General features: G+C 38.1%; 1 long non-coding RNA gene across 1 annotated transcript; it reads right to left on the bottom strand.

Annotated features, from left to right (window-relative positions):
- Window positions 1-5,319: 5,319 nt before the first annotated feature.
- LOC148215069 (uncharacterized) lies at window positions 5,320-11,182 on the bottom strand. Its single transcript, XR_015797069.1, has 3 exons — window positions 11,075-11,182; window positions 5,584-5,712; window positions 5,320-5,487 (listed from the first exon to the last, which is right to left on the bottom strand). It is a non-coding gene; the product is annotated as an uncharacterized LOC148215069 (long non-coding RNA).
- Window positions 11,183-11,744: the final 562 nt, after the last annotated feature.

Raw genomic sequence — 11,744 nt, 5'->3', positions numbered from 1 at the left:
TTGTAGGATCTGCTTACTTCAAATGCACAGCTGTAGATAAGAATTTTTCTGATGTTTAGTTCAACACCTAAAATGCTTATGTTCATTTTTTAAGGGCTGTTAAATTGCTTCTGCCATGAAATTCTAATGAACACCATGCAATATTCCACTATAACCAATGTGGAAGATAAACTATCAGTCATGATTTTGATGTTATAATTAGCACAGGACTGGTAGATCTAACCTTAGCTCCTGTTTGTCTGGAGTAATTACAACTATTCATATAGTTAAGGCTGAGATTGCAGACAGGTTCCTTTGAATCAGGAGACTGATGTCATTCACACTTTACGGACATCCTGTCTATTTTTTCAAAAAATGCCAAAGCCAGCTTGCTTGTACTAAAGCATCTCTTTGACCAACCCTTCCTAAAAGAAACTGAGGGAGATGCTGAAATAACACCACCATCTACTGGACAATATGTAAGCACTGCGAATATCTTCAAAAACAAAAGGAAATTTGAGTAAAAGATCTTTTCTTTCTGGAAATTCTTCCTATGCTGTCTTTCTGACCCTACTATGTTTTGCCTTTAGCAAAATTCAGCATTCTACCGAACAATTGTCCAATTATGAATGAAGTTTGCATATAAAGTTGGAACAGTTTGCTGAAGCCAATCCCCACAGAATGAAATGTTTAGCGAACAATATTTCCTATGAGACCAATCAAAGTCTTCTGGCTCAAATTTGCAAGTGATTGCCTTTTAGATTCACAGGACTCCTGACAGTTGGAAGACCAGGAGAGCTTCAGGAAAGTTTCTTGAGATGATTCCAAAAACAAACATTGGCTTATCTGCACTGCTGAGCTGTCCCATTGCCCAAACCAGACAACAGCATTTTTCTAATGGCAGAAATGAACAATGTCAGCCTTTATTCGTCTCCCTCCCATTGCAAATCTGCCCCCTGCCCCTTCATGTTTTCCTCCTGTTCTTATATCATTTTGAGTGCTGTTGTCTGTTTTGGCTGGAGCACTTCACTTTCTTACAGGCTAAAGCCAGTAGTTCATTGGCTACTTGTAGAGTAGTAATAGAGGCCCCTATCTAACAGTTCTAAGGCATTACTTTTAGCATTAGTGTTGAAATAGCACACTAGCTAAGTATTTTGTCTCACATATAAGAATTTGCTGGCTCACAACCCAGCAGCAATGTAGGATGGGATTTGCTTTTAGTACTTTTTTCCTTCCTTCAGCTAGCTAAACATCTTTCTCTAGCTAGCTGAAGACCTAAAAGAAGTGCAGAGTTCCATCATTTCACATTGAGCTTTCCCAAGCTAGCTGAGGGTGTTTTTTTTTTTAAAAGTGCAGAATTCCAGCATGTTATCATTTCTTCTCAAGGGATTACTTCAAGGGTCTAGTAAAGTCCTATGCTTCCACAGTCTCAAGGCAGAGGGCACCCATTTTGGGGTACTCTAAGAAGTTAAACTGTTGTGAGTTTAGAATAGATGGGGCTTCCTAAATTGGATTTAAATGTTATGAATACATTGTGAACATCCAATGGTGAAGAGCCAGAGTTTAGTCCACGGGTTACTCTACAGGCTAAAACTTAGGGAAAGAGCCATGTTGTAATGGAAGGCATTTGCGAGGAGGATAATGGAATGGAAGATCAAGGCTATCGGGAAGGAGGGAGTGCATTCCAGGAGAGGGTACAGGGCACATGCTTTCTCAGCCCGCAGCAGGACCGTGAGAACAAGAAGAAGCTGAGGCTGACCCCTCCCTAGAGTCTCACGGGGTATATCCGCTAGTTGCTTTAGAAAAGATTTAGTCTGGTGAGATTCTGTCTTTAGGGTGTAAGCAAATAAAGGAACTATACTGGACTGGGCTGCCTCATCATTGTTCTTGGGCTGAGCCTGACACGTGCAGTCTTTCAGCCATTCTCTTTAAAGTGTTCTCCATCTCATGTGAGTTGTGGTAGCAGTGACTTTGCTCTTCATTTAGCCTTAATTGCAATTATCCAGATTGACCCTGGCCCTGCTGGCCTTCTACAAGGCCTTGAAGACCTGGCTTTTCCCACAGATAATAGGTCCAGGCATGTGCATGTTTGTTTATGTTGGCAGAGAGATTTTTAAGGGCCTCAGCTAGGGTCTTTTAATGGGCTCTGTTTGTTTATTGTGTTTTTATCTTTTTGTTTGCCACCGAGAGTTCCACTGGTTAACATGGGTGACCATAACATAGAGAGAGAGAAAGAGAGAGAGAGCAAGGATCTGGCTCAGCTCTAGTTTAGGCAAATTTGAGTGCTTATTCCATCTTGGACAGATTTTTATGGCTTCTGAGCCTCCTAAGAATTGGGGTTAATGGTCTTAATAATCAGTAGCAGGTGGTAGCTCCTGCTGACTTCATTTGGTTTAGTTACCAAGCAGAGTCAGTTTTTATTTCTAGCTTCAGGCTCCAGCCAACATGGGCAGTGTTAAGGGTTGATGGGAGTTGTAGTTTAGCAACATTTGAAGACTACATCACTAAATATTAGCTACTTTGCTGTAAGTACCTTAGCTAAGAATAGCAGCCACAGTGGCACATGTATGCCCACATAGCTAATCTGTGCAATTATAGCCATGCTGCTGATATTTCTTTTTACAAACCTTAAGTTAGGAACGACTGTGTGTGATCCTTCTTATATGATACTACCAAGCAATTAGCCCTGGGCACTCCAGATGTTGCTTGGGAAATAGACAAATATGAAAACCTTCTACTTAAATATATGCTTATACTTAAAAAAACATTTTGCTCATTAATTCATGCAAGAATTTTCTTCTTTGAGTTAAAAACAAAAACAAAAACTGAGAATCACCCAATCTTGTGTCATAAAGAAATAAAAAATCCAATGCATTTAAGCAGCAGCATTGACTAATCTTTCTTAAGAACTGAAGGATATATTAATTATTTACATGTATCTCATTTACATGTTTCTCATTAACTTTTTACCTACTGTTAGCAGCAGGAAATTTTTTTTCCTAAAAAAAGAAAATTATTTTCTGTGATCAAAGCATACAATGGCTTTCTTTCCAAGCAATTTGTTGAGCCATTCAGTCGTTAATTATTTGTAGTCTATCAAGAAATGGCATTTGCAAATTGTTGCCAATGGTAGAACGCCACAGGTATACTAGCAATTCCCAGAACTGCATTGTGTTCTTGAATTGCCATTTATATGTTTATTGCCATTAGGGAAATGTAGCAGATGCAGTTGTGCAGCCATTCATGAGAGTGGCCATATACTTCCAAAATAGTGCCTACCCTCCCAAATTTTGTAAACTGGCTTTTTATTACTCATTTTTTTTCAAAATCTCTCAGAATATCCCACTAAGATTATTGGGGTGAGGGGGGCTGGGTGTGAGAGACGCGATGATTGCAGATTATAACAGCATAAGAGAATTCTAATTAAAAATCATACAAATCCCAACACTTGCAGAAATCGAGCACAGTTTCTTCCTTCCTTCTTAAATTGATGGCAGCACAACAGTGATTACAGTGACCTAAAGGCTGGGTTCATACTTTTGGTTTAATAAGGCTCATATAGTCTTCTCATGTTAGCACTTAGCATGCTAACTAAACAAAAACAGTATTTTGCTCTGTTGCTGGTCTCCAAGGGTTGACTGGAACGTCTATGTAAGAGCCTATGTATATGTGGCAGATCATCCTGTCTATATTACTGGCAATCCTGCTTTTGAGGTTCCTAATACCCTGCAGAAACAACTACTCATGTCCAGTTATTAGAGTAGTAAACGAACTGACCCACCTTGTGTTGATCCAGAAGGTAATTCATTCCAACTTGTTCTGAGTACTGAAGAGTTATTTGGGAAACCAGAGCATTATCCTGATTTATTTGTGTTTCATGCAAATGAGACAACATTTCAGGAATGTTAGTCCATTTTGAGGGAATGAAACCCACCAAACTTTATAAAATGGGTTTTACATTTCACATCTTACAAAGGTTTTGAGGAGAATCAAGCAAAAAATGGCAGGAAGAATTATGAAAAAAAAAAGAGAAAGAAATCTAAGTTCACAAGAAAGAGCAGTAGTTTATAGATTATTGGAGTAATAACGAATATCCACTAGACTGTATCTCTAATCCTTATGATCTTACCACTTAGTTGTGATCAGATGTGACTGATTGCAATAGGACCTCTGATTTCATTATGGGTCAGTACATCTTTGAGTCGAATACTTTCCAATATCTGAGCTGGTCTCCAATACCTTCCAATACCTTCAAATAACATGAACTGGTGAGTCCAGTACCTTCCTTCACCAAAAGTTACTATTTAACAACAAAATAAAATAAAAAATCCCACATTTTTGGCACTCAGTGTGATGCTCTTTTCAGAACCCTGAGCACCCAAAGTTACAGGAGTTGAGTTAGTCCCATCTTAAATAATTTTTAAAACAACTCAAATTTGTCCCATTCTCCTCTGGGTTTGGGATTCATGCCATGTTGGAGTATTGGCCTAGGAAGGATTTAGCATAACACCATGCTAGGAAGAGAAGGGACAGCAGAATGGCCTTCAGATATCTGTCACCCCCATCCAGTCACTGAAGTTCAAACAGGGCCACCATTGTCATCCTGTGCAGTCTTGCATGGAGTTTTAGGTCACTCCAGTTTTACCTGAAGCAGCACTTTCCAGCCAGTTGAATAAAACTGAGGCTGAGGGGCATCTTTTCTTCTGTTCCTTGGTCAGAGTGGAAACACTAATAGCTTTGTGTTTAGGTTACTCATTGTGCAGGCAGTGTGGATATGTTTATTTAGCTAACCACAATGCTCATGACCTCAATTAATTTTAGAAGTAAAACTCTGCCTACTTAACATATGGACAAAGCTGAGCTATTGGGTCACTGGGTGAGGCCAAATACTGAATTTTAAGTCCTTTCCCCCATACTTCAGATTCACTTCAAATGTTTGGATCATCAGTACTAGATTCAGAAAGGAAAGGAAGCAAGGAACTCTTATGAGCATCCTGAAACCCTGTAGGGAGCTTGTGGTTTTCTGTCTTTTGTCACTATGGAATGGGAGTTGTATGGCAATTTGGAGCCCTAATGGCCTCAATGCCCCCCACCATCACACCCACACTTGTTCACTGGGAGCTCATTCTCCAAAAGCTTAGAGAACTTGTTCTCCACACTTGTTCTCCAGGGGAGACCACTAATGAGATTTGTGTACGAGGATGTGACAAGTAATATGCAGCATGTTAAATGCTATGCACTGGCCTGATAAGCTAGAATGGGGTTAACCTAACAAGGCAGGCAGTGGGCAGTGTGGACTTCTATTAGCATTTATGTAGCAAAGAAGTGCTCTGGAAAAGAAGGAAGGTGGGCAGCTAAAGTAAGTTCTATGACAAGTAAATTGTGCTTAATAAAATGGTGATACTGCTCTAGTCCAAATGTTTGATAAGCAAAACACAGCTGTTGAAATCATCTCCTGGCAGTCTAGTTAAGCTACTACTACAGAAGTTGAGTTCAAGAATTCAGCACCTGAGGAAAAAAAAATCAGAAAAGTTGTGCACGGTAATCAAGAGTGGATTTCCAGTACTGGCTTCCCAGTAGGCAATTGTGGAGAAAATAGATTACCTTGACCTATTTGAAACTGGCTTCAGCTGGACTTGAAACTGTCTTGGTTGGCCTGATGGAAGATGTTTGTCTAGGGAGTGAATCTGTTGATTCCTTTTATTAGCTTTTAGTACCATCAACCATGGTTTCCTGCGAGATAAGATAGAAAGGTCTCAGAGATTTCAATGATGTCACTTAGAGACAATTTCCCTTCATAGGGGCATTAGTAATTGTATCCCTCAGGCTCAATTCTGGATCCAATGCTTTCTAATATCTACATGAAACTAGGGGAAAATCATCATTAAAAGATTTGGTATTACACTACTCAATACATGATTACCACAGCAAGACTTTTGTATGCACAATTTTGGAAAACCCAGACACTACCAACAATACAAGAATGGTTGTTAAAACTGATGGAAATGGCAGAAAATGATAAATTGACTTGTTTATTAAAAGAAAATTCAAATAATTATTACCTTAAAGAATGGAAACCATTGATGGACTATTTGCAAAATGCAGGCGGGGCGAAGCTTAGATGGGGATTTGAAGATTAGATTATAAATGTAATGGGATATGTTTTGACAAAGAATTATTCCTACTTAATGCATTAAAAACTAGCACTTATGACACTCTTATTATTCTTAAGACCAGAGATAGATTGGAAGCCATCTATTTTTCATGTCTTTTTTCTTTTTCTTTTACTTTATCTCACTTTTTCTTTTCCTTTTCTTTATAATTTGTATTTTCAATTTTCTTTTTCATTTCTAACTTTTAACTTTGTAATCTTAAAATCTTAATAAAATACTATTAAAAAAAAAAGATTTGGTATTACACATTTGCTGATGTAATATAAAGCCTGGCTGCAACATTATTATTTTGGCACAGCAATGGGTAGATGATTCTAGAAGATGCTATAAATTCTGATGTTCAAATTTTGGTTAATATCAGCCCTCCTGAAATGTGTGTGTCTGGCTTTTTCCTCCTTTTTTGCCTAAATACAAGCACAGCAACGCACATGCATTGAACTGCAAGCCACTGCAAAATTGCTTTAGAGATAACTTACTTTATTCTGCTATGCTAAGGTTTCTTTTTTCCTAATGGCAGTTTTCATGATAAATTAACTTCATGCCTGATGTAGGGAGATGTGTATTCTCTGCGCTTTTGAACTGTTAACAAGAACATTTCAAGTGGAGCAGCAATGAGTTGGAAGTTAGAAAAGAAGCCACTCTGACATGATAGGAACAAGGTTTTGACATACATGCCCCAAACCAAATGGGTACAGGATTATAGTAACAACACAGCATTTGAAAAAATGGAAAAGCTAATTGGTATCCATCAGCTTCTTTTAATTCACTTTGTTCAAACTCACTGAATTTCTATGTGCTGATCTGTAATTCTAACACGACATGCCATTAAAGCATCCAAATGACAAATGCCCTTTATGTATTATGTCAGCTTTTGATGCCCTTTGAACGCTAAAGGCCAAAGTATATGTAGTTTGTACATACAGAAGTAGCTAAGCTAACAGCTGTATCTTTTTATGGGTTTTGTGGGGACTCTAGATTAAGCCCAGGGAACTAATTCAGATTGGAATCGTGGCTGTTTTGGGGAGGGGGTGTTCTTTTTTGCTGTTCAGATTCAGATTGGGTCCCTCATGCCTGCCATTTATATAATCAATAAAGTATTTATTATTAACTATTTATTTCCTTTCATGAGATATAAGAGTACTTAGCCCCTTCAGCCACATACTTCAGTTCTACAAGGAGCTCAAATTTCTAAACTTAATATTTGTGGATTGCAAACATAGTGGGATTCTGAAAAATGGAACAGATGGACATACATGGCAACTGCTGTCTGATGATTAAAATTTTGCATGATCAGATCCAATCAACAGATGTCCTGGGGGTGGGGGTGTACTTGTATGAACATGTATAGACATGCATATCTGTATGTGTGTAACAGATAATAGATACAATTATGCTCTGTCCAAGGCTTCATTTGTGCAACTGCTGACCATAAAGTATAGGTACTGAATGTCTTTAATAAATACGTTCAGTATAAATAAATAGATTAGTGATGCTGAGCATGACCTTAACGTGAAGAAAACTGTTTCTGAACATTTTTGTTTGTTTATTTGCTGCCTCTATAGTTGTTCATTCCTTCCTGCCACACAATTACTATTTAGGATGCAGGTCTTTATCACAAAGTATTTTGCCAACAGAATTGCTATTATTTTATTTATTTTATTTTATTGGATTTCTCCGCCACCCATCTCCCCCACAATAGGGGACTCTGGGCGACTTACAAAAAACATTAAAACTATAAATACATCTAAAACACATAAAACATCCAAAGTTTAAAACAATACTAAAGAAAGGAAGATCCAAGCAGATGGAAAATCAGGCTGCGGAGAGCTGGCCACTACGGGGCTAGCCATCCTCCTGCTTGAAGTATTCCCTCCCCACCCCAGGCCAAGTGGCAGAACCAGGTCTAAATTATCCAGTTCTAAATCCTCTTTTCAGAAAATTAGTCAGTATCTATGAAATAGCAGTATAAGTAGATATCTCAATCCTTTCCTAAAAATGTCCACTGTGTTTTATAGTACAGAGTGACTACTAAGGAGTCCTAGCAAAAAATAGTGCATCCTATTTAGAACTAAATGTTGATGTGACAACATGGAAACTTATGATGACATATCCAAATACAAAACCCAGTTGGGTTGGAAATTGAATCTTACATCAGTATTGGAAAGGAAATAAGATCTTCTACCCTACCCAAGGTCAGCAAGCTAGGTTACATGATGCAGTACGTACCTGCCTCTTTTCTTCAAGAAAGCAGGATGGCCTGTTGGTTTAGACTCTGCTGCCTTCAGCATCTTCTACCTGAGATATTTGCTTCACTTTCATAATTATAGGGTTGGTCTTGAGTACCATGTCTTGCAGGAGCTAGATGGTTTGAGAGCACCTTTAGCAGAGCACTTTCAATAATTCAAATCAGAGTCCCTTCCTTCCTCCCTTTTGTCAGTCCAGACAGGAAGCACAGCCAGATGAGCTAATTTTACTTCATTGTAAGGTTACATTAACAGAATCTTGCAAGTCTGAAAGTACATCTCTTCTCCATGTCCCTTCTGAGATGCTTGCCCTGCCCTTCTATGGGCTACATTGCCTTTTACCTTTACATTTCCTTGGCTGTGGCTCTTCTCCCTATCTCCCAAGGTTATTCCCACATACCATTACACCTTTCCAGGCTACATAGAAATGTGACCAGTCCTTACAAGTCTGACATCTAGGTGGTCTTATGTTGATTGGCTGATAACAGAATTCTACAGATTTCCTATAGTCAAAAATATCTATCAGAATGGCTGCCTGTTTACTTACTCACTGTATCCCATTTACTTTAATCTCTTCATTCTCAGACAGGTTTGCTCTTGAAACATTCCATCTCATTCCATCTACAACTGAAATTTCACCAGCTATGCTAATTGCCTAAATAGGTAATGCTTTATAAATTATTTTCATTTTTGCATTACAGGCAATTACATGTTTTCTTAATATTCACATAAATGCCTAATCCTCTTTCTTAAAGGTTCTGTGTGGTAAATTTAGGACTGCATGGTGCTGTTAAATATTAGAAGTCTGTTAGGATGAATTACTAAATGAAATTACAGTGTAACAGTTTACTGGAAACAGTCTCAGAATCGTGGCTCAGTGATAAATTGCTTCGTTCTATAGCCTTAGATCAATTATTTAACAAAGCCTTTTTTTTTTTTTTTGACTTACAGCCAAAGAGCAGTGGAATTTGACACAGTCCAGGATAGAATAATACTTTGGCTGTAATGCATCATAGAGCATACAACAAAAGCTGAACATTTTTAAAATGGGGTTACAAATCAGTTGTTATTACTGGAAACCTTTGTTGTTTGGAGGAAGATATGCACTATATGACAAATGCAGGAAGGGCAAAGGATGCCGGCGCTAAGCTGCTACCACAACCACTTTGTTGTCCAGGACTTTCAAGGATTTTGCGGTATACTGGAGTTTCAGTATACAGTTCTCATTCTTAAAGGAAAAAAGGTGGATGGAAACCATGAAGTGCCTCATCTTCTTTACCAATTAGCAATCTGACATAGGCTGGTTCAGATATCACATATCTTCCTAGGATTTTCCTACAAACATTTTGGAGCAGACCGTGGCTCTGAGCCACTTTTTTTTTCAGCTCTTAAGCTGCCCCTCTTCTTTGCATCTTGGTGCACAATAGTCTTTCTCATTTGGAAAGATCTTGTAATTGCTTGAATGCAGGATGTCTTTCTTTGTGAGGGATCAGGCTATCTTTTTAAAGAATTCAGTTTTCACTTGTTATCTAGTGTTAGAAGAGCAAGGAAGGGAAGTCATGAACCTAAAATGCATGTCTGATGCTTTGGGAGAGAAACCTTGCACAAGGCCTGGAGAAGGTAACGTCCAATCAGTTTCATACATCTTTACCAATGTAATGAAAAATTCAATAAATTAACCACACAATAGCAACATTGTAAAAATCTTTGTCTCTAACTAGGGCAGTATTTTGATAGTTCAACCAAAGACTAAACTAGATTTTTTTTCTAAACTAAGCAACTCTCTTTGGCATGCTTCAGATTCTACATATGAGGTACAAGGGAGAAATTCATTACAGTGATAGTTTCCACTTTATGAAATGATCATTTATGTGATATCCACTAAGCTGTTAAAGAAGGCATTTGGCTGATTTGTGTTAGCTTATCTCCCCTCTCCCTCCATGCCTGCCTGCCTGCCTGCCTGCCTGCCTGCCTTCCTTCCTTCCTTCCTTCCTTCCTTCCTTCCTTCCTTCCTTCCTTCCTTCCTTCCTTCCTTCCTTCCTTCCTTCCTTCCTTCCTTCCTTCGGCTGATAATATTTGCTTTGAATCTAACCACAGGAAAAAATAGTGGAATATAATTTACCAAAAACAGTTAGAACTGTCTTAGTAAATTCTGTGAAGTGTCTAGGTATCTATGTATCCGCAAGCATGATCCTCCATGTTATCAAAGAAGACTGAAACAAACAAACAAAAAACTGTCCTGAAGTGTCATTGATCTCAACTGGTAGTCCAATCAAAGCTGAATATATTGTATTAATTAAAATGGAACAATATAAGCTATATAAGGCAAAATTGATTGCAAATCTCGGAGTCCCTAAGTACATGTCTGCTTAGGTCAGAGGTGGGCAACATTTTAGTGACCAAGGACACTATTTAACACTTGGAGGTGCAAATGGATGAGAACACATTATGTCCTTGGGCAAATGTGAGTTTGGGGGAGAAGTTATTTATTAGCAGGGACCTGCTTTTAATTATGTACTGCCTATATTACAGCTTACACTTCATTTTCATCTGTTCCCCACCTCAAAATGGCAGGAAATTATGCTGTCAAATTTTAATTATCATGGCCAGAGAGAGTTTTACGAATCACAGAAAGAAGGATCAAGGGCTTTAAGTGCCCTGGAATTGCAGGATTCCCACCTGTGACATAAATGGATGATCTGCTATGAAATAACATCCCAATCAATTTCCATGTAAATTCCCTAAATCAGCTTCATAGGTTGGGGAGCCTTTCTGTGGAGATTTGAGAAATCTGCAAAGAATACAACAAGGGAAGGAAAAATAGGGAAATGTTTTGGACATAGACACATATCTGTAATATTAATATTGGCTATAACTGCATGAAGCGAGAAAAGTTAGATTTATCACTTTATGCTCCACTTTCAGAATTCCTCAAGAAAAGCTTGTGTAAAATGGCAATTATTCTCAAACTGTTCTTCCTAGTAGATGTTCTAGCCTTCATGTCTCATTCTCCCACCACCATCTGAACAGGTAACTTCTGCCATTTTCTTTTTAATCAGAAGAACTGATTTAAACTGTGCCACTTATCCAAATCCCAAAATGTCATAATCACATCTTGTTAAGCCACTCTGAACATACTTCATGATATCACTACATCTAATTTTTTGGAGCAGCTTGGTTCCTGCATGCATTGAAGCAAATCCAATGTTATTTTGCAATAAAAATGTAAACCTATAATTCTAGGAACAGGTAGAAGACATGAAAATAAAATAAATGAATTAGTGAGATACAAGTAAAAAGAAAGAAACTATGAAAAGAGTACAGTCTTGATCATGTTCATAATAAGCAA

This window comes from Python bivittatus, unplaced genomic scaffold (genome assembly GCF_059951505.1).
Source record: "Python bivittatus isolate LINGU-HERP-01145 unplaced genomic scaffold, Pbiv_v1 ctg000480_np1212, whole genome shotgun sequence".
In the NCBI taxonomy this organism is placed as follows: domain Eukaryota; kingdom Metazoa; phylum Chordata; class Lepidosauria; order Squamata; family Pythonidae; genus Python; species Python bivittatus.
Note: the sequence above shows the minus strand (reverse complement) of the source record. Positions and strands in the feature narration are given on the sequence as shown.